Genomic DNA, 22651 nt, shown 5'->3' with positions numbered 1-22651 from the left:
AATTTTAAATAACTACATCGTTTGCTGTAATCTGAAAAGCCCAACCTCTCATAGTGTTGACTACTACGGTCTCTGCAAGAGGAACTTAGGGAAGCAATCACATAAGATTCAGGCACTGCTACTCATCCATGTTGTGAGCAAATGATTTTGTGTAGCGAAGTTCAGCAGCCACGGCTGGTGTCTTTCCCAGAGAATATATTTTCCGTGGAAGGTTGCCCAAGGAAGTGGAAAACAAAGTTTGGGTAAATGTGACTATGATAGTCCAGAGAATAATGTGAAGAAAACTGCAACTGTTCTTTAGCATGATGCCACGCTGGTCAAGATTGTAGGTATTTGGTTTCATACAAAAGAGATTCGCTGTCATCATGAATGCAGACGAGAATATCGGGGCGAATACCTTTCTTTCAAAAAGAAATCCAGCACCAAGCATTCTGGACCGGGCAATGACAAATGCCTCTGAATCACTTGCACTGTACATCCTATCATCTGTTATAGACGGAGGTCGTCCAGAAAGTCTTGTATCATTGGACCGACGAAACTGACGGCAATATGACATGAAGTGGGATATGGCAATGGACAACCACCTACCTCTGCAGAATATATGAAGGTAGAATTATTGACCACTTTGGTTTAAAGATATTGTTAGAGAAGCAAAGCACCGTACAAGGTGTCACGGTATTTCGAAGCTAAACTTCATAAAAGGATGGACTTTGAAGGCATATCGACAACTGTATGGGATCTACGACCATTCTAAGAAATGTTTTTCTTCACGCTCAAGAATAATCTTCTAGTTTAGCCTCGACCTCGACCATGAACGATTCCAGGAATGATCATGCATGTTTCCAAATATTTTGATTAAAGTTCTGCAGAAGCTTTGCTCGGGTCCAAATAAACCAGCAGTTTTATGGTAGGGTTCTGCATGCTATATGCTGGTGCCAGTGGGTTGCGGGAACCACCACAACACCCCTATTTAGAGATGGCTTTGAGGAGTATGACAAGTTCCCTCGAGGTCGTGTATACACTGAACCGCTTGGTGGACTGCGCTGGGTATCATACCATCGAGGACACAGAAATTGATATGGCTGCTTCCTCACTGTCGTAGTTCCTTTTCACTTTTCTAGGGAAACTAAATCTTGAGGGAGAATATTATATTTTCTACGTTTCTCTAATTTTGTATCTTTGTCGAAGACCCCAATTTAGTCGGCGTTACAAGTGTTCTGGCGCATATGGTTAAAGGCTGCTACTTTAAGACATGGTATCTCAAAGTTGCTTTCTTATAAAGTCAAAATCGTAATTTCATGATTACTTTAACAGCTTTTCAACTAACTTCACAGACTTTACTTATATCTCTGCTCGTAGACGTCAGTCTAGAATGTTGATGCCCCTTGCTGGGTGTCTGATAATCTTGACTGAATAGTAGTCCTTATGAGTTGAAAAATATCTTGCTTGCACTTGACAAAAAACTTTCAGAAGCTTCTCGTACTACCGCGTCGCAGTAACTTCGAAAGAGTGCCCCAACTACTAAAGAATTTTGATAATATTGCATCTAAGAACAGCACTGCTTCCCTATAAGTAGGGCGAGTATAGCTCTCTCTCCTCGTTCACAAGCAGTTTTACTTCATCATCCCACTCGTTACTCTTTCTAATCTGCCCACCTCCCACATTGCGTATGCCAAGCACTTTTCACGCACATGCCAACGCTGCTGCTCTAAATACTTCCCGATCCTCACCCATTCCTGCAGCTTCGTTTACTCTCGCGTGTTACCGTTCAACACTCGGTCCTTCCTGGTATTTCTTCACACAAGTCTCTTTCCCAAGCACACTTATTTTCATCACTCCCTTCTCAACAAGAAACGTTTACTCTTTTCGAAAACCTCTTAGAAATTTTCACTCTTGCCTCCACAAGGTACACATAAGACATCTCGCCAGCTGTCCTTTTCAGTACATTCACATCCAAATGTCTTTTTGCAAGCCTATCAATTAGTTTGCAATCCAATAATTCCCGCTGACCATCCCTCTTACATACGTATATTTGTGTGTGTTCCTTTTTCTAAACTAGGTATTCCCAATCACGCGTCCTTTTTCAGCACGCAACACCAAAAGTTGCTCATCAGTTCACTTCACAATATTGAATACCCTATGTCCCCACGTTATATCCTCAACTGCCACATTATTTACCTTCGCATTTAAGTCACCCATCATCAGTAATCTGTCTCTGCATGAAAACTGCTGACACACACGGTTGCTCGCAAAACGCTTGACTCAAGATTTTTTTTCTTAATAGCCAGGTGCATGATTATCACCCATCTCTTGCAATACCACCTGCTGTAGGAGCAGTGTTTCCCCTTACATAGCTCTTGTCCTCTCACCAACCCCTGAATTTACTCCTCAGACATTTCCAAACTTTACCCTTGAGCTTTGTTTCACTCAGAGCCAGATCATCCAGGATTCTTTTCTTAGACATACTACCTGTCTCTTTTTCTAATATTAGTTACATCCACACACAGTTCGACACGCACCCCAGCCACTCATGAGCCTTCGAAGAGGATGAGCACTCCTCAAATGACTTCTGTTCTATCCTTCGGAAAATGAAATACAAGAAAGGAGGGGGGGTGGGTTACCAGTGCCCCCCCTCCCACCCCTTTTTAGAGGCCTTTTACTACACGCAGGGAGAGCCAAAGATCATACAAACCTCCAATAACCAGGATCGAAACCGGGACCCCTATGCAACAGGCGGGAGCGCTACTGCTAGGCTATGATCGCACTTGGGAATTTGTTTCGTTTTCCCCATTGACTCTTAGGAATATATATATATATATATATATATATATATATATATATATATATATATATATATATTATATGTATGTATGTATATAGCTTCGTCTCTTCGATGTATAACTGACTTATATTTCTCTCTTGTCTCCCCTGATGATGATGATATTACACGAAAGTGCACTTGGGAACTTACCGTGTTTCATTTTCCCCGTGGACTTTGTGTGTGTGTGTGTGTGTGTGTGTGTGTGTGTGTGTGTATATATATATATATATATATATATATATATATATATCCAAACCTGCTGCCTTGCCGGCTTTCATCTTCCGCAAAGCTTTTACTACCTCTACTCTGTTTACCAAATCATTTTCCCTAACCCTCTCACTTTGCACACCACCTCGACCCAAACACCCTATATCTGCCACTCTGTCATCAGACACATTCAACAAACTTTCAAAATACTCATTCCATCTCCTTCTCACATCACCACTACTTGTTATCACCTCCCCACCTACGCCCTTCACTGAAGTTCCCATTGCAGTGGAATTTATTAAAAAAGGGGGTGACTGTATTGTTGACTGGTTGGTAAGGTTATTTAATGTATGTATGACTCATGGTGAGGTGCCTGAGGATTGGCGGAATGCGTGCATAGTGCCATTGTACAAAGGCAAAGGGGATAAGAGTGAGTGCTCAAATTACAGAGGTATAAGTTTGTTGAGTATTCCTGGTAAATTATATGGGAGAGTATTGATTGAGAGGGTGAAGGCATGTACAGAGCATCAGATTGGGGAAGAGCAGTGTGGTTTCAGAAGTGGTAGAGGATGTGTGGATCAGGTGTTTGCTTTGAAGAATGTATGCGAGAAATACTTAGAAAAGCAAATGGATTTGTATGTAGCATTTATGGATCTGGAGAAGGCATATGATAGAGTTGATAGAGATGCTCTGTGGAAGGTATTAAGAATATATGGTGTGGGAGGCAAGTTGTTAGAAGCAGTGAAAAGTTTTTATCGAGGATGTAAGGCATGTGTACGTGTAGGAAGAGAGGAAAGTGATTGGTTCTCAGTGAATGTAGGTTTGCGGCAGGGGTGTGTGATGTCTCCATGGTTGTTTAATTTGTTTATGGATGGGGTTGTTAGGGAGGTAAATGCAAGAGTCTTGGAAAGAGGGGCAAGTATGAAGTCTGTTGGGGATGAGAGAGCTTGGGAAGTGAGTCAGTTGTTGTTCGCTGATGATACAGCGCTGGTGGCGGATTCATGTGAGAAACTGCAGAAGCTGGTGACGGAGTTTGGTAAAGTGTGTGGAAGAAGAAAGTTAAGAGTAAATGTGAATAAGAGCAAGGTTATTAGGTACAGTAGGGTTGAGGGTCAAGTCAATTGGGAGGTGAGTTTGAATGGAGAAAAACTGGAGGAAGTGAAGTGTTTTAGATATCTGGGAGTGGATCTGGCAGCGGATGGAACCATGGAAGTGGAAGTGGATCATAGGGTGGGGGAGGGGGCGAAAATTTTGGGAGCCTTGAAAAATGTGTGGAAGTCGAGAACATTATCCCGGAAAGCAAAAATGGGTATGTTTGAAGGAATAGTAGTTCCAACAATGTTGTATGGTTGCGAGGCGTGGGCTATGGATAGAGTTGTGCGCAGGAGGATGGATGTGCTAGAAATGAGATGTTTGAGGACAATGTGTGGTGTGAGGTGGTTTGATCGAGTAAGTAACGTAAGGGTAAGAGAGATGTGTGGAAATAAAAAGACTGTGGTTGAGAGAGCAGAAGAGGGTGTTTTGAAATGGTTTGGGCACATGGAGAGAATGAGTGAGGAAAGATTGACCAAGAGGATATATGTGTCGGAGGTGGAGGGAACGAGGAGAAGAGGGAGACCAAATTGGAGGTGGAAAGATGGAGTGAAAAGGATTTTGTGTGATCGGGGCCTGAACATGCAGGAGGGTGAAAGGAGGGCAAGGAATAGAGTGAATTGGAGCGATGTGGTATACAGGGGTTGACGTGCTGTCAGTGGATTGAATCAAGGCATGTGAAGCGTCCGGGATAAACCATGGAAAGCTGTGTAGGTATGTATATTTGCGTGTGTGGACGTGTGTATGTACATGTGTATGGGGGGGGGGTTGGGCCATTTCTTTCGTCTGTTTCCTTGCGCTACCTCGCAAACGCGGGAGACAGCGACAAAGTATAAAAAAAAAAAAAAAAAAAATATATATATATATGTATATATATATATATATATATATATATATATATATATATATATATATATATATATATATATATATATATATATATATATATATATACTCTTGCAGTAAATCCCATAAACACGGAAAACACTAATATAAGTGAACTCTCTGGAAAAATACACACAAGCTCACAGCTTTCGTCTGTATTTCAGGCCATTTTTAAAGATAGAGTCAATATGAACGAGAAAATATGTTCTATATATATTCTTGTTCGCATTGACTCGGTATCCTTGAAAATGCCTTGAAAAATAATCGAAAGCTTGCAAGATTGAGTTTTTTTAATTTTCCAAAAGAAGGAACAGAGGGGGCCAGGTGAGGATATTCCAAAAAAGGCCCAGTCCTCTGTTCTTAACGCTACCTCGCTAACGCGGGAAATGGCGAATAGTATGAAAAAAAAAAAAAAAGATATATATATATATATGAACTTGTAAACCACGAAGCAAAAATCAAAGCAGGAATCTTTTTTTTTTTTTTTTTTTTTTTTTTTCTCCAGTATGGTCACTCATTTTCAGAGTCCAGTAAGCTTACAACAGTTAAGTCTCTTGTTCTTTTGTTCAGTTGGACAGATGTGGCAATATAGTTCAACGGAACATAGAAGTAGTGACAGCCGTAGCGTATGGTGCTGCTCATGTTATACAGATCATTTTCATCGAAGGTTCAGACGTTGTATTCAGGAATTGAAGAAAGGTGATTCCATTCATGTAAACAAAACACGTAAATCCAGTACTGTTGTCATTGTGGATAAGTCGTTCACATTTCTGAAATGAATGATCTCTCAGCCGAGATTCGTTCAGATAAACTAGATTAAGAAATAACTTTCTGGATTCATAATGATAATTTTGAGGTGTGCTTTTGAAAGATGGAAGTGAGATATATAGCAGAGTAGTTTATTACCAAGGCTCTTTCCTAGATCCATAGATGGAAGAACCCAGTGAGACCAATCATGTTCAGTAGGATCTGACACATGTTATCTAGATGGTTAATCAAGATTCTTTCTCCATTTCTGGGGAGTATTTCAGGTTTTCATATTGTTGATATATGTGATATTGTGAATAAGCTTGATAATGTATCTGTTCAGCCAAATGACAAGCTTGTAACTTTTGATGTTTGCTCATTGTCCATCAAAGTCTCCATCGCTGATATTCTTAATTATCTTTCAGAAGAACTTCAGGACCATGAATGACGTAAGTGTTTGTATTCCAAGTTGTAGTTCTTTTAATGATGAGTGCTGTCACCAGACGTCTGGCTATGGGAAACCATATGTATCTTTTAATGTCATATTATTCTGTGGAATTCTTTAAAAATAATTTTGTACCTACTGTAACCAGCACTGTAATACCGTGGTACATGTATGTATGTCGATAATTTGGCCCTCCCACCTGGAGGTGAATGATGGCCAGAGTAAAGTTGAATGATATAATGCCATCTATCAAACTTACTGTAGACATGGAAGATAATGGACTATTATAACCATTCATAGATATATTGACTCGCAGGAAAGATGATTAAGTACAGCAGTTTCAGAAAATCAATCCATACATGGGTCCTATGTTCATTTTCATTCCAGTCATAACTTTCGTATTAAAACGTCTATATTTTCTTCCATGTGTCTGCGCATCGTTAGCCCAGAATTTCTGCACGAGGAACTTGAAATTCTAACGACATTGGAAAGAGAATATATCCTCGTGTACTGTGCACATGTAAGACCAAGGCAGGAAAGACTCATGATCATGTGACACGTGATGGAAGGTCTTCCAATAATGACCTGTCTCTACTGTATTGCAAACCTTTTGAGCCAACCGTTCCACTGTTTGAGCTATTTGATGTCAAATTAGTTTTCTCTCATGAGAGCATGGTAAGAAAAACGTTGATTGAGGATAGCCTGAATGATGAAAAAAAGTGTAGTCTACAGAGTGCCATGTAAAACGTGTAGTTCTCTTTACTTGAGACAAACAGACACAGGTAAAGACTTAAAAACCTCGCGTGACTCAGTATGAGTACTGTGCATGTACTGGTCAACGATCCATTGCTCTATACATTCACATGAATGAAAATTCTTATTGACTGGACAAAGGCTTCCTCATTCATAAAGTGTAACTGTTTTATAAATAGAAATGTATTTGAATCTGCTCTCATACAGCTGACGGATGGTAAAGATATATTAGTAAGAGGTTTGTTTAGTTTAGATAACGTCAATTCACACATGTTTCATGTTGACGTATATAAGAGGACTGATGACATGGCATAGCCGATGTGACCTGACCTGACCTGATCGATCAGGTAAGGTCAGGGCTGGTACCTGAGTACCCTCTGTCCCTAACAAGACTTCCCTCGCTGTCCTCGCGTGTTCAGTACCGTCCAAGATGTGACCCTGTTAACACTCATTGTTGTGTGTGTGTAAACATTCCTTCTCCCGTGATCTGTCACAATTCCCTTCTGAAGATGTGTTGAAATACACGAAAGCGCTTAAGCAAAATGAAATTTCTTGCTTTGATTTTTTTTTTTCCTTCGTGGTTTACAAGTTCATTTATGATTATCATGCGTCTGCTTCTTGATTACATCATATATGTATAAATATTATATTTTCCCCATACATATTCACCATTTCCCGCGTTTGCGAGGTAGTGTTAAGAACACAGAACTGAGCCTGAGGGAAAATCCTCACTTGGTCCCCTTCTCTGTTCCTTCTTATGGAAAAGTATAAGCTGGAGAGTAGGATTTCCATCCCCCCGCTCCTTCCTCTTTTAGTCGCCTTTTACGACACGCAGGGAATACGTGGGAAGTATTCTTTCCTATCCCCAGGGATATATATATATATATATATATATATATATATATATATATATATATATATATATATATATATATATATATATGACCAGTTGACAGTACCGAATATAGAAAACACCGAGTATTCTTTTCTCAGTATTACATAGTCCGCAATGTTGTATACATGACTAATATGGAAACCATAAGACATTGCGTAACGTCACAGAGTATCATGTTCGACCATTAAGTTAAGGTCACAACTTCCGCCACACTTAACACGAGTGGTCCAAGTTATGAGGCCTTTCCAGGGGTTAAGACCATAGCAACTGCGGTGGGCGATAAGGCTGACACTCTCATTACGTGGCGTTGGTGGTCGATCTTCGTGGCTTGTGGTAGTTCGATGATCGTCGGCCTGACAAGGTTCTGACGAAGAGGAACACACACACAGAGAGAGAGAGAGAGAGAGAGAGAGAGAGAGAGAGAGAGAGAGAGAGAGAGAGAGAGAGAGAGAGAGAGAGAGAGATTGCAAAATTGAATAAAGTGGAAGGAGAAATGTAGAATATAAGGTGACATTTGAAGTGGAAGATTGTATATTTCCAGTTCTTTTATGATATGGAAAGGTGATGAATATAAGTGGAAAGCGTTATATAAAGTGGAAAAAAGATGTATAGATTGTAAGATGATATATGAAGTGGAGGGTAATATATGAAGTAGGAGTTATATGAAGTGAATGTGAAGTAGAATATATGAAGTGGTAGATATTGTACAAATTGGATGATCATAGATGAAGTGGAAGGGAGTTACATGAAGAATTTAACATATGATGTGGTAGAAGTTGTATGAAGCGGCTGGTAGTAGAGGAAGTTGATATGACATAAACTGGACGGAGTTACATGGAATGGAAGGATATATATGATGTGAAAGGTGATATAGGAAGCGAAATGTAATATATGAGGTGGAATGTGATATGGTGATACGTGTCTGTGTTAGGTCAGTATGGATTTACTGTCCATCTGCTCTGATAACATAATCAGTTTGGTTAACGCGCGCGCGCACACACACACACACACACACACACACACACACACACACACACACACACACACACACACACACACACAGGCCAATCTCAGTAGTTCATCCTTCTCTCGAGAGATTGTCGAAAATGGCTTCAGCTGTGTGTGTGTGTGTGTGTGTGTGTGTGTGTGTCAACAGAGGGGTAAAGACATGGTACATATATACAAAGTAAAGAGACGGACAACACGAGTGTAAAACTCCCTCCTCCTCCTCCCGTAATACACAAATGATGATTACAAAAAGGCCCTCAGTCTAGCGGCCTACCAGCTCTTCCACGGGTAGTCTGAAGGTCCAATAGGCACACAGTCCACCAGGTTCCATAGTTCACTATGGCGTTGCACAGGGGTTCAGTCCAGCTGTTCATGGGGGGGGGTCCTCATTCTGGTGTTGCTTTCGGACACTCGACCTGGTGGTCTTATCATGTCTACGAGGCGCTCAGTCTGGCGGTCCACAAGGTCGGCCAGGCACCCAGTCTGGCGTGTGCCTCGTGCCACTAATTATCCGTGACCTAGGCGTCGGTGATGAGTGGGGAGGATGAGGCGTTGAGTGGGGAGGTTAGGAGGGTAAGAGTGGGAGGGGGAGAGGAGTAGGAGGGAGGGCACCTTAAAGGGGAAGGTAGAGTCAGGGGTGGATTAAGGGGCAGCCCGAAGGAGAGAGAGCAGGTGGTGCACTAGCGTGGGTACCCAGCAGGGGGAAAGGGCCCTCAGGGTCGGAGTATGCTATGACATGGGGTCCCCTGAATCGGGGGATCCTCCAAGAAAGGGGGTTCCCCAGAGCAAGGGGTTCCTAAAAGGCAGGTGTGCCCCGAAGGTAGGGATCCTACGTATGGCAGGGGCCCCCAGAGAATTGGGGGAAGGGAGAAAGATCCCTCCTATGGTAAGGCCTTCAGGGAAGGTATTCCCCACAGAGAATAAGCCTTTTCATGGTGGGCCCCAGAAGGGAGTCCCCCCTCCCCCGGTGGTGTGAGGCAAAAGGGAATGGATCTCCCCTGGGGCGGCAGGGGCATCCATGGGCTTGGGGGTCCCCCCCGACCCACCACTAAAGCACCATCACGAAGCAAAAATGACGTGAGATTATAGATAATCCCTGGCCGTCTGATGCTATATTAGATCTGAGGATTGTGGGTGAGTGGAAAGAATTGTGGGGATATATGGAATCATGGGAAATGAAAAGGATTGCAGGAATATTTTGAAGAATTGTGCGGTAAAGTAAAGGATTACCAGAGATATTTTGAACTAAAAGGGGTTTGAACAATTCTGGGAAATATGAGGAAAAGTGTGAGGTGTGAGGGACTGTGGTAAGTGTGGGGAAGAGTTTCAGGAAGTGTTGGGGGACCGTCTGATGTGTGGGGCAAAGGTTATGGGAGTTGAGGGATTTTGGCAGGTGTATGGGTGGGTGGGGGGAGTTACAGAAGGCGTGAGTGACGGTGGCAGACGTGGGGGGGGTTGTGGGAAGTGTCAGAAACAATTGTGTACTTCTTAAGTAGTGGTTGTAGCGGCGTGAAGGGTAATGATAAGTGTGGGGCATTGAGAGACTGAGGCAGGTGTGGGGGAGTGGATTTCTGGGCGTGAGAGACTGTCAGATGTGGGGGGGGGGGTGTAAAGGACTCTAGCATGGGGTTGTTGGTGTGTAAGGGAATACTGGAGGTTTGAAGGGGTGTGGGAGGTGTGAGGGACAGCAGCAGGTATGGGGTGTGTGAGTGAAGAACTGAGGCAGATGTGAGGCTGCGAGGAACTGCGGCAGGTGTGGGAAGCTATGTTGGGTGTGAGGAACTGTGGTAGGTGTGGGGGTGTGAGATACTGTGGCAGGTGTGTGGTTGTGAAGAACTGTGGGAGGTTTAGGAGTGTTGAGGGGGGGGGGGGATCTGGCAGATATGAATATGTGAAGGATTCCGGCAGGTATAAGTGAGGGGACGTGGGAGATGAGGGACTGAGCCAGGTGTGGTGACGCGAGGGGCCGTAGTAGGTGTGGGGAGTTCTGGGAACGTGGGCGACTGTAGCAGGGTCGGGGTTTGTGAGGATTTGAGGGGAAGTAGCAAGTGTCAGGGTTGTGGGCGTGTGTGGAGATTGTGGGAGATGTCAGGGACTGTGGCTGATATGGCTGTGGGGTGGAGAGATATACCTGGACTATAATTGGAACATTCTGTTGGAAGCCTTGGACCGCAGACCCACATAACCACCGCAGCCTGGCTGATCTGGCATATACTTTATGCATACTTCTTTAAAGCTACTCCCATTTCTCTATTGTGCATCTCATTGCAGGCAATGTGTTGGACTGTCTCGGTCCCTGGATGTTCAAGACGTCTTCTCTTTTTGCGCTTATCGTGTTTTTGTTTTAACTTTAGGGTAATGTTTTGAAGAATGTTGTGTTTGTCGTGCCTGTCGCGAGTCCAATTCGAGTGTAGGTGTAGGACCATGCCATTTATGACTTTCCAATTTTGACTCGTGATATACTTCCCTCGTATACACCCCAGAAAGTACAGCCTCGGTGATTTCAGTCGTTCCATGTCGTTAATTTTCTTTATGACGTCAGTACAGGCCGTGAAAGCCTCCCTAAAAACTTCCTAATTCTGCAGTTTTGGTCGTCTTTTAGGGAAAATTTACCCCACAGAAGTATTCTCTATCCGTGAGGGTGTTAACTCGTGAGCAGTCGTGATTGAATTTTTTTTCTTCCCTCGTTTTGAAACTCCGGAGGATCCATCCGACCATCTCTTTGTTAGAGGCAACTGTTGCCTTTTATGTTCTGAAGGTAAGGTAGTCAGACATCATTACTAAAAGGTCTTTCACACTGTTCGTTGGTGATATGATTGTGTCTATGTCTAAAAATTCTTCTCCGCTCTTCAATTTTTTATCATTAGCTATTTTCGACGACCTCTATTTTTATAGTTTCATAGTGTTTTCTGTTGAAGAGATTTTCACACTTGTTCTACTATTACCTGCGAAACATATAAAACTGTGACTTGTATTTGCATCGATGTCTGATATGATAAGGAGCGGTGGGGGTGCAAGTACAGTTTCTTGAGGGACTGAGCTATATATTGTATAGGCATCGGGTATGGCCTGATTCGCTACACAGCGTTGCGATCTGTTAGATAACAAGTTGTATGTCCAGTTTCCAGTTTTTCCGGTTATTCCCATCTTGCCCGTTTTACGTGCTGTGGTACATGGTCACATTCACAAAGCACTTTTGCCGAGTGCATGCGTATCACATCAGCATTTTCTTTGTTTTCCAACGTCTTATAGTCCTATGGTAGTGGTCAGGCAACGGAGAGAGGCAAGATCTTCCCGCCCTACAACCATGATGTCTTGGGTTGTGTATACACTGTTCGAGTCCAGTCAATGATTTTCCTCTCATTTATTTTGTGTGGTATCGGTCAGTAGTATTTTTGGGATTACTCTGCTTCCCTCTTTCTGTGTTGGGGGGATGTGTCCATTTCAAACTCTCGGGGATGATGCCAGAATCTAGACTCGACCTCCAGATGATAGTTAATGCTCGTGCAAGAAGCGTTTTTAGTTATTAACCCAAGAGTTAAGAGATTCTGGTCTGCGGGACAAAATGCATGGGCATTATTTTTTCCACGTTGCTCTGGACGACGACCTCGAAATCCTGTGGTGAGGTGGTGAGTGTTGCTGTTTGGGAGGATTATTGTTTAAGGAGGAGTTGGTTGGGTCATTTATCTTCTGGGTGATCTTTTTTTTGGCTCACTGAATACCAATTCTTCCTCCTTTTTTTTTTTTTTGCTTTTTTAATCTCGCCCGTCTCCTAGGGTCATCCATGAATGTACCTACTCCTCCTGTTTTTACGGGGACATTGGGGTTTGTGGTCGTTGATTTGCGTTTTGCATACAAACAAAAGCAACTTGGGTTACTAATCATTTCGACTCTCTTCTTACCTTATGTAACATATGACATATTGAGTTTATGTTCTTCAGTTCATATGACAAGTTTTTTCCTTTGTTAATTTGCGATTCGTTTTCATTTGCACAGGCCTCGTCTTTTTCTTTGTGCTCTGGACTTTTCCTACTTTTTTCACTAGTGTGTGTGTGTGTGTGTGTGTGTGTGTGTGTGTGTGTGTGTGTGTGTGTGTTGTATATATGGACTTCTATAATGTGTTGTGTATATTGACTTCTATACTGGTCATTCATTAATCGCACTGCTCACAGTTTCCCATTATGTCCCAGACATCTCTGTGATTCCTTCCTTCCATTTCACCCGCTGGACTGAAATTGCTGAATTCATCTCCATGATTGCGTGTGTTCTGCACTGGTGGCTGAGCATCCATACCTGCTTTTACTTCAATTAGGATGTGGTGGGAATCCAGGGAATCTGAGATAGTGGTGTCACAGATAGCGTCCCCGGTATTTGTAACTTGTAGGTCCAACATAACATATCGTGTGGTAGGTTTTATTTGCTGGCTGAGAGAGAACTCTCGTCACACGATTTAAATAATTGTCTCTAGCAACTGTTCATCAGAGCTGCTTCAGAATTGATTTCATCTACACTGTTGTTTTCGTATTTATTTTCGTCTTCGGCGTGGAAAGCTGAAGTTCTCTAAGGAGAGTATATTTGGGCCCGAGTGTTCCAAGGGCCTTAAGACATGATTCTGTATTTCTTAACTCTGCCAATTCACGTGGCTTTGCATCGTGTGGCCTGTAGATCACCGCCATGACCGGGTTTTAGTTTTTAACCTTTACAACAAATGCGTCTGCTACATCAAGAGACGAGTTCAGGAACTCGGTCAGTTTCGTTATAAGAGAATCTTTTACAAGACGTCCATTTTATCCAGAGGTTTTACTGGTCTCATGTCACACTCGCTTCTGTACAGTACAAGTTGCAGTTACAAATCCAGACCTCGCTGTTCATGTGATGTTTTTTAACGTGTGTTTCTGTGGAAAGTATGGGAAGAGATTGAGAGGGACTGTGACAGCTGTGGGAGAAAGGTTGTGGGAGAATGTGGCATGTCTGGGGGTTTAGAAAGATACAAGTGAATGTGGCAGGTGTTGGGCAGGTATTGTACGGGTTGAGGGAGTATAACCGGTATGAAGAGGAGTTATAGGGATGAGGAATGGGAAATCTTGAAGAATCTCCGAGATGCACACATGATGGTCCTGGGCAGTGAGAATGTTACCGACCTGTGTGGGGCAGTGATTACTGGCCTCAGCTCTTGCACCATCGGTGGTGATGTTATCAGCAGACAGTGTTCAACAGTACAGTCACCCATGGCGTTCTGTCTCCCGCCCAGAGTGCAGGGCGCAGCCACCATCTCTGTAAATCCTGGCTCTGAGCACCCGTTACGAGTGTTGCGGTTACTAACCTTTGCGCAACACAGTGATTCGAGGCCCTGATCACCCGACACACAGTGTAAAGTTTACTGACCCTCGTGGAACACAGCGTGGTATTGTCCTTGTTTTTCCAACACCGGTGTGAATGTTGCCGACAGGTGTGTAATGGTGTTCCTTGACCTCCAACATTAACGTAAGATAGTACCATCTTTTATGTTACCTGACTTCCAGTCCTCTGGTATCAGTGTAAATTATACTATCAGTATAGTAAGTCAGTATTCCCGGCCCTCACTCCCCAGACATCAGTGTGAAGGTTCCTAACGGGTATGTATGTTCGGCCTCACTACCCAGCTCTGATATAAGTCTGCCCGACCTACACTTCCCTAACCCAGTGTAGATGGTTCTGGTCGAGCTGCAGGAGTGGAAGTAGAGGGAATAGAGCAAAGCGGCGAGCTGTCAGTATGATCCTTTGTCTGAAAAACAATTGCAATTAAAATGATTAAGAAGGCCTTCACTTACTTAGCCTACAGAAGAGAAAGCTAAGATTTAGCACATCTGGAATTATTAGTCTTTCATTAGCGTGATTCAAGCAGGTGTTGAAAACGATATCGACTGGGTTTCACTCGTAGCAGTATACACAAACTTGTTGACAAACATCTAAATTCGAATGAGGCAAAGTACTTTTCCTTCAGTAGGATTGTTTACCTATGGAATGACTTATGTAAGAGAGCAGTGGAAAAACATCATAAATACAATACAGAAAAAGGTCAGACAAATACCTGGCCTCAGCCTCATGGCTGCTGGCGCCGTTAACGCTCTCTGGGTTCAGGATGTTTACAGAACTTCTCCTTAGTTACCTATCTGGTTCCCTCCTCTCACCGTAAAGATGTTTACGTGTCTTATCTTCGCTGGTAACACCAACAACCTCGAGAGGATTCGGAGATCTTTTGCAGTTTGTGTCTCTCTCATGCACATGTGCATCGCAGTGATCCGTGGCTCTCGCTTCCTCCTTCCTTTCTCAGGATTGTAAATGTTGCAGACATAAGTAAGGTAACACCGTTATCCCTGACCTCGCATCACTTACTTCATCCATCACCTTGCTATGTATACCACAGTCCAAGCGTCTTCGCGTACACTGTGCACAGTGCCTCAGTCCAAGCAGTTTACAGGACATTGTGCACATCATTCATCAGCTTACCGTAGGTACCACAATCCAGGCAACTTCGAGTGTCGTGTACACATCATTCATCAGCTTACCGTAGGTACCACAATCCAGGCAACTTCGAGTGTCGTGTACACATCATCCTTATATTGGCTGGTGCACAGAACATGAATTACTGGCCGAGGCGGCGGAGGAATGAGGCAGGCTCTCGTTGTGACGATAAAGGCTGTCATTTTCTGCTCGTGTTCTGGAAATTGCTCCCGGAAGCTTGGAAATGGTTGGCAGAACAACCACGAACATTGGGATGGTTTTCTTTTTCCGAGGAGAACGCGGGTTGAATCTGTTGGTGTACGTAATGTGTAGTGTTGGAGGAGCACTAGTGAGGAATACTGGTGGTGTAATGTGTAGTGTTGGAGGAGCACTAGTGAGGAATACTGGTGGTGTAATGTGTAGTGTTGGAGGAGCACTAGTGAGGAATACTGGTGGTGTAATGTGTAGTGTTGGAGGAGATGGAGGAACACCAGTGAGGAATACTGGTGGTGTAATGTGTAGTGTTGGAGGAGCACTAGTGAGGAATACTGGTGGTGTAATGTGTAGTGTTGGAGGAGCACCACTGAGGAATACTGGTGGTGTAATGTGTAGTGTTGGAGGAGAACCAGTGAGGAATACTGGTGGTGTAATGTGTAGTGTTGGAGGAGCACCACTGAGGAATACTGGTGGTGTAATGTATAGTGTTGGAGGAACACCAGTGAGGAATACTGGTGGTGTAATGTGTAGTGTTGGAGGAGCACCACTGAGGAATACTGGTGGTGTAATGTGTAGTGTTGGAGGAGATGGAGGAACACCAGTGAGGAATACTGGTGGTGTAATGTGTAGTGTTGGAGGAGCACTAGTGAGGAATACTGGTGGTGTAATGTGTAGTGTTGGAGGAGCACTACTGAGGAATACTGGTGGTGTAATGTGTAGTGTTGGAGGAGATGGAGGAACACCAGTGAGGAATACTGGTGGTGTAATGTGTAGTGTTGGAGGAGCACCAGTGAGGAATACTGGTGGTGTAATGTGTAGTGTTGGAGGAGCATCAGTAAGGAATACTGATGGTGTAATATGTAGTGTTGGAGGAGATGGAGGAGCACCAGTGAGGAATTCTGGTCGTGTAATATTATACTTAATCGCTGTCTCCCGCGTTAGCGAGGTAGCGAAAGGAAACAGACGAAAGAATGGCCCAACCCACCCACATACACATGTTTATATATAAACGCCCACACATGCACATACACATACCTATACATTTCAGTGTATACACACGCATGCATATATACAAATGTACATATTCATACTTGCTGCCTTCATCCATTCTCGTCGTCACCCCGCGAGGTAGCATTGAGAACGGACGACTGAGCCTTAGAAAGAATATCATCACTTGTCCCCTTTCTCTATTCCCTATTTTGGAAATTTGAAAAAGGGATGGGAGGATTTCCAGCCCCCTCGCTCACTCCCCTTATAGTCGCCTTCTACTTATATATATATATATATATATATATATATATATATATATATATATATATATATATATATATATATATATATATATAATATATATCTATTGCGTCACATCTCAGAGAGACAGCACTAGGAATAATAGACTAAGCCTTTAAGGAAATATCTTAGATCCACCTAACCCTTATTTCTAGCCCTTCGTTCTCGTACATCTAAGTCGCTTTTAACGAAATGCAGGAAATACTTGGCTATTCCTCAGTCTCGTCTATCATCCTGGATGATCAAAGGGACAAGAAGCTACTGAAAGAGTTGAGTGAAGGGCAACAAGATTAATATCGGAACTCGCATTGAAGCCACGAGAGACTAGGCCATTTTCAGTCAATAAGTTATCATCAAGTAGACAGAAATTGATGAAGACACTCCTGTCCCTTAATAAACAAAGCCTATACTAGTCAGAGAGCCTTTGATCATCTGCCTCTCTCTCTCTCTCTCTCTCTCTCTCTCTCTCTCTCTCTCTCTCTCTCTCTCTCTCCCCCACACTTTTCTTCCCCCCTCACTCCCAACTAACTCTTCCAGTGAAGAAGGTAAATACGTTGTTTGCCATTATATGTGATCTTTATATTGAGTTATTAAAAGTTATCAGTGAAAACTAGTTAGCTATCGAAAGCGTCGCTGGCCAGAAGACTTCGTGGCCAAGATGGTGGCTCTGATGAAGAGTGAGGTCGTCACAAAGGAAACAAGTTCGTCCAGAAGTTAGAACACTTACAGTGCAGATGACAGTGGATACAAGTGATAGCTCGAAATTAGACAGAAATGGAACAAAACCAAAGTTAAGCGAAGACGTAACAATAGGTTTACAGTACTGGATGATGACGTGGAGTAAGAGCCTAGCTACATTCTTGTTACTATTTTCAGCTAGATATTTGGATAGTTACGTAGGGGGAAGGAAGTAGGAGGAGGCTATGTTACCTTAAGGTTAGTCTGGAAGACGTAACACGGAGGCACATGACTTCGTCAAGGACGCTGGGTGTTGGAAGTGTAATGGTTGTGTCTAGGCAAGGATAAACAACCTGGTTTCTATAGGGTGCATCAGAAGAGATCCTGAGAATATATGGGGCACACTTTAGAAATTTTCAAGAGATTGGAATATATGACTAAATAGATCTGCGGGGCAGTTTCATTGGAGATAAGGGCCTTGCTTGTTAAGAATGATCTACGTTTAAACGGGGTTTGAGATAAGGGCCTTGCTTGCTAAGAATGATATACGTTTAAACGGGGTTTGAGATAAGGACTTGCTTGTTAAGAATGATCTACGTTTAAACGGGGCTGGTGATGGAAGCCTGTGTAGGAATTTAGATGAATGGATTAAGCAGGTATTAGCCAAGAGCGTGTGGTAAGTGCTAGTCATACATAGTAACCCAGAGGGTCATTTGTCAGTCGTGTGACTGTATCTTCTGTATCAGGCCGTGTCCTAAATGAATTGAGAATGATGGTCTAATCAAAGGTTTGTGACGCTGGCCTTATCTTTCCCAGTCCAACATAATTTTTTTCCCCCATTGCCTGAAACATTAGCCTAAAGTATGATTAAGTAACACGGCAACTCTGCCAGGTAAGCCTGACACATCAAAGCAACAAGAGAATTCCGGATGAATTCGTCGCTAACATTGATATCATCACGGTTCGCTATTGCAGGGTAAAATGTTTTCTCAGAGCAGTCTGCACAAAGTTGGTGGTGGTGGTAGTGGTACTGTATACATGTGAGGCAGACGACACGTAAACATGGACAAAGATTTACATTTAGATTGGTATAATTCAACGTGTAATGATCTGATAAATAAGTCGTTCAAGATCTATTTTTGGGTCATTGTACAGACCCGTTAAATAATGTGCGGGAAATGTTAAGTTTGTATGAGGATATTAAATCTTTTATCTTTTTTTTTTTTACCTGAAACTGCACAGGTAACTGCTTGCCCTAATCAAAGATATATATATATATATATATATATATATATATATATATATATATATATATATATATATATATATATATATCTTTCAAACTATTCGCCATTTCCCGCATTAGCAAGGTTGCATTAAGAACAGAGGACTGGGCCTCTGAGGGAATATCCTCACCTGGCCCCCTTCTCTGTTCCTTCTTTTGGAAAATTAAAAAAAAAAAGGAGGGGAGGATTTCCAGCCCCCCGCTCCCTCCCCTTTTAGTCGCCTTCTACGACACGCAGGGAATACGTGGGAAGTATTCTTTCTCCCCTGTCCCCAGGGATAATATATATATATATATATATATATATATATATATATATATATATATATATATGTGTGTGTGTGTAGAGAAAGAGAAAGTATATGTACCCTAGCTAGCCTAAGCTAGGTACTCATTCATCGACCAACGCCTAAGGGAAAATGAACAGCTAGGTTGACTATGGACAGACTGCTGCTGCAAATAGGATAGGAACGTGTGCGCTCTGACCCCGGGCGGCCAGTGAATGTGTCACAGTCGTCAACAGCAACTGCTACACCACGGGAGTCCACACAACAACACCATCAATAGATCAACGAGGTTTGAACAACCCCAGCATAAACTGGTCTCTCCTGAGAAGTGAACAGGAGGGTAACGGAATAACTGATTTAACTAAAGACTGTTCTATATACTGGATGATCCCAGACCCAGTGTGAGGCAGTAACGTTCATCAGTGATGTTCACAAACCAGCACACAATAAGCACCTGTGAGGTCTGTGAGAAGTTAGCAAGCAGATGTCGTAATAATACCCGATTCGCTGTTGACTACATTTTCAGTTTTAGAGAAAACGACACAACAATGCCAAGTCTTAGATCAAAACAGTTCGATAGAATTCGCTGCACCGCTGATGACGTGAGTGGGGATCAGTCTCTGTGACGTGGACACTGCTGAAAAGGTGTTGGATAACTTCAAGAATACAGTAACTTCCTCGAGAGGATCTGCATCCTTAAAAAGGTGCGATGGGTTGGGTAAAGGAGGAGCCAAGTTAGATCACTCATGATATTAACGTTTTAATTCTCGGTAAGGAAACCTTACAGGGAATGGAAGGCATGCGAGAATTTAGAGGACAATGATATGTACACAAGATTACAAGGACTTTGTCAAAAGAAAATCCTAAGCAGTAAAAATGACATAGAATAAAGATCTTCTCCCAATGTGAAAAGCCATTGAGAATTCTTTATATACGTTAGAAAAATGGAAATAATCGAAGATCACTCGGCTTATCAAATGAAATGACACATAGATAAGTAACTGCATAGATATATGACTTGCCTTCAGAACAAGTATTTCGTTTTAATGTTTGCTAGCGAATATTGCTTTGCTACACAGCAGGCAAGAGCGTATTTATGGTCAGTGAAAATGAAAAATTGGACATCTAAAATATTGAATATGTTCTTAGATGTCTGGACACACTGATGGTAAACAAATCATCTGCTCCAGATCATATCTCCCTCAGAATACTGGAAGAGGCCGACCTTCATGCAGCTTTTCCGATCACCAAAATATTCAACAAAGCGCTGCGGGAAGAAAAAATGCCAGAATGGCTGGGAACTTGGCGAATATAACACCAGCTCTCAAAAAAGGTAGAAAATACATTTCGAACGATCGGCCCATCAGTCTTGCATCGCTTTTAGGATATTGCGAGAAACTGTGGCAAGAGGAACTCGTTGATATCCTAAGATATGACGGACCACAGCCGACGATTAATTTGGGCTTCGAAGTAAAATATCATCTTCATGAACCTGATTAAATTCCCTTGTGAAACGTGTATCATCAGGGCCCTAAGGTAGCCCCTGATGTTACTTAGGTTTAGCAAATACTTCGACAAAGTACCACGTAAAGGAATTGTAAGTACAGTCAAATGTCCCTGCATAGAAAATCGAAACTGTGTATAAGATAGCGAACTGGCTTTCTGGTACAAAACGAGTGTTGTTTAAAATTGGATCATCCGTCTGGCTTCACATAATGCGCGGGCTACCACAAGGATCAGTCCTGGGACCTACACTTTTCATTATCAACATGAACCACCTGGAGACATGACTCGCCAGGAGAATTTCGAATTTTGCTAATGATACGAAATGGAGAAATGTTATCCCAGTCAGAGGAAGACTTGTCTGAATATTCGTAGAACTCGGTGAAACTGAAGTAATGGTGGGAGATGTAGGGAATGGGTTTCAGTAATGGTGGGAGATGTAGGGAATGGGTTTCAACACTAACAAGTGTAAAGTGATGCACTCTGGTGCTAAGACTGTAGATCACGTAGAGAAAGAAAGTTCTTGGAGTGACTGATCTTCAGTTATAACGAAAAATACGTTAAAACATTTCCTAGTTGCGTACAGTAAAACTAAGGAAGCTAGGTTTCATGGCTAGAATATATAAACTGAAGCATGGGATAAATACGCACTCTTTAATGCCTTGGCCAGACCTCATTTTGAGTGTAGATTGATTTACTAATTGATATGATTGAAGGCACCAAACACACATATTTATGTATTCGATGAATTCATTGCTCCAAATTCTCGACTGACATTATTGCGCCTCATTAGTTTACATGTAGGTAAAGTTTGCAAGAATTTCTATTTAGTCTTAATACTATTCTAATCGTGCACACTAATCCATGACTTTCATGATCTCTCTCTCATTATCACGTACAGCTTCGCAGGGACCTGGGATTCTGTTGCTTTTTATATTCCGACGTATTTCCTTGTAAATTGGAAGTGAATCGACTGGAATCTAGTGAAGAAAATGAGTAAATAATGCATAAAACGATGAACGATATAAAGGTGACACCCGATAAGGGTCCAGCTGGGAGGGGTAAGGGATTGATAGTGACTACGTTAAAGATTGTGATGAACGTCAGGCTGGAAATTGTCGACCACACTGGGACATGTCATGTTCGCAAGTACGTTATTGAGTGGAATAAAAACTCAATTTCCCCTCCCCGACGTTATGAGATGAAAGAAGCCGACAGCTAAAATGTTCCAATTGAACTTTGACCTTCGAGGTGAAGTGGTTATCGTTGCTAACCGTGACGCATTCATGGGTCGCCTGGACCGAGAGCATTGGTTCGACTCCTGGTTGCGCCAGTCGGTACTGAGTCAACCCAGCTGTTTATCCTCCTCTGGAGTTGATCGATGAATTAGGTACCTGGCTCGGGCTAGGTTTTATATATATATATATATATATATATATATATATATATATATATATATATATATATATATATATATATATATATATAAAATATCCCCCATAGTTTCCCGCGTCAGCGAGGTAGTTTCAGGAACGGAATACAGGCCACATTCACTCGCATCCATTCTCTTGCTGTCATTCGCAAAGTACCGAAACCAAAGCCACCTAGCTACAATCGGGCACCACTGACCTTTCCATGGTTTCTCCTTGCCACTTAACATGCCCTAGACCAATCCACTGGCAGAAGTCCGACCCCTGTATACCACATTGTTCCAAGTCACTCTGTCCGATAAACTCTTTTCACCTTCTCGCATGTTACGGCCCTGGACACTCAACTTCTTTTCCATTCTATCCTTCCTTCTCGTTTGGTCTCCCGCTTCTCCTTGTTCCCTCCTACTTTTGACACATATTTCCTCTGTCAACCTGTCCTCACTCAGTCTATCCAGATGTCCAAATCATTTCAGCACACCCTCTTCATCCCTATCAGTCGCAATCTTCTTTATTACCACATCTCCCTCTTGCCCATTTATCAATTGATCAAACCACCTCAAACCACATAATGCCCTCAGATAATTGATTTCCTACACATCTGCCCTCCTCCGCACATCCTTATCTAT

The 22651-nt window shown here is 42.6% G+C and overlaps 1 protein-coding gene across 1 annotated transcript in view; it reads left to right on the top strand.

The window, feature by feature from the left end:
- The window catches only part of LOC139751591 (protein turtle homolog B-like), a 900734-nt gene that overhangs the window by 66637 nt on the left and 811446 nt on the right, over nucleotides 1-22651 (top strand). Inside the window, exon 2 of the mRNA XM_071667192.1 lies at nucleotides 6178-6201. The gene's annotated coding sequence lies outside the window, so the exon portion shown is untranslated. The remainder of the gene's footprint in view (nucleotides 1-6177; nucleotides 6202-22651) is intronic.

Source organism: Panulirus ornatus, chromosome 11 (assembly GCF_036320965.1).
Source record: "Panulirus ornatus isolate Po-2019 chromosome 11, ASM3632096v1, whole genome shotgun sequence".
NCBI lineage: Eukaryota > Metazoa > Arthropoda > Malacostraca > Decapoda > Palinuridae > Panulirus > Panulirus ornatus.
The sequence above is the reverse complement of the archived record's forward strand: the minus strand, read 5'-3'. Positions and strand labels throughout refer to the sequence as shown.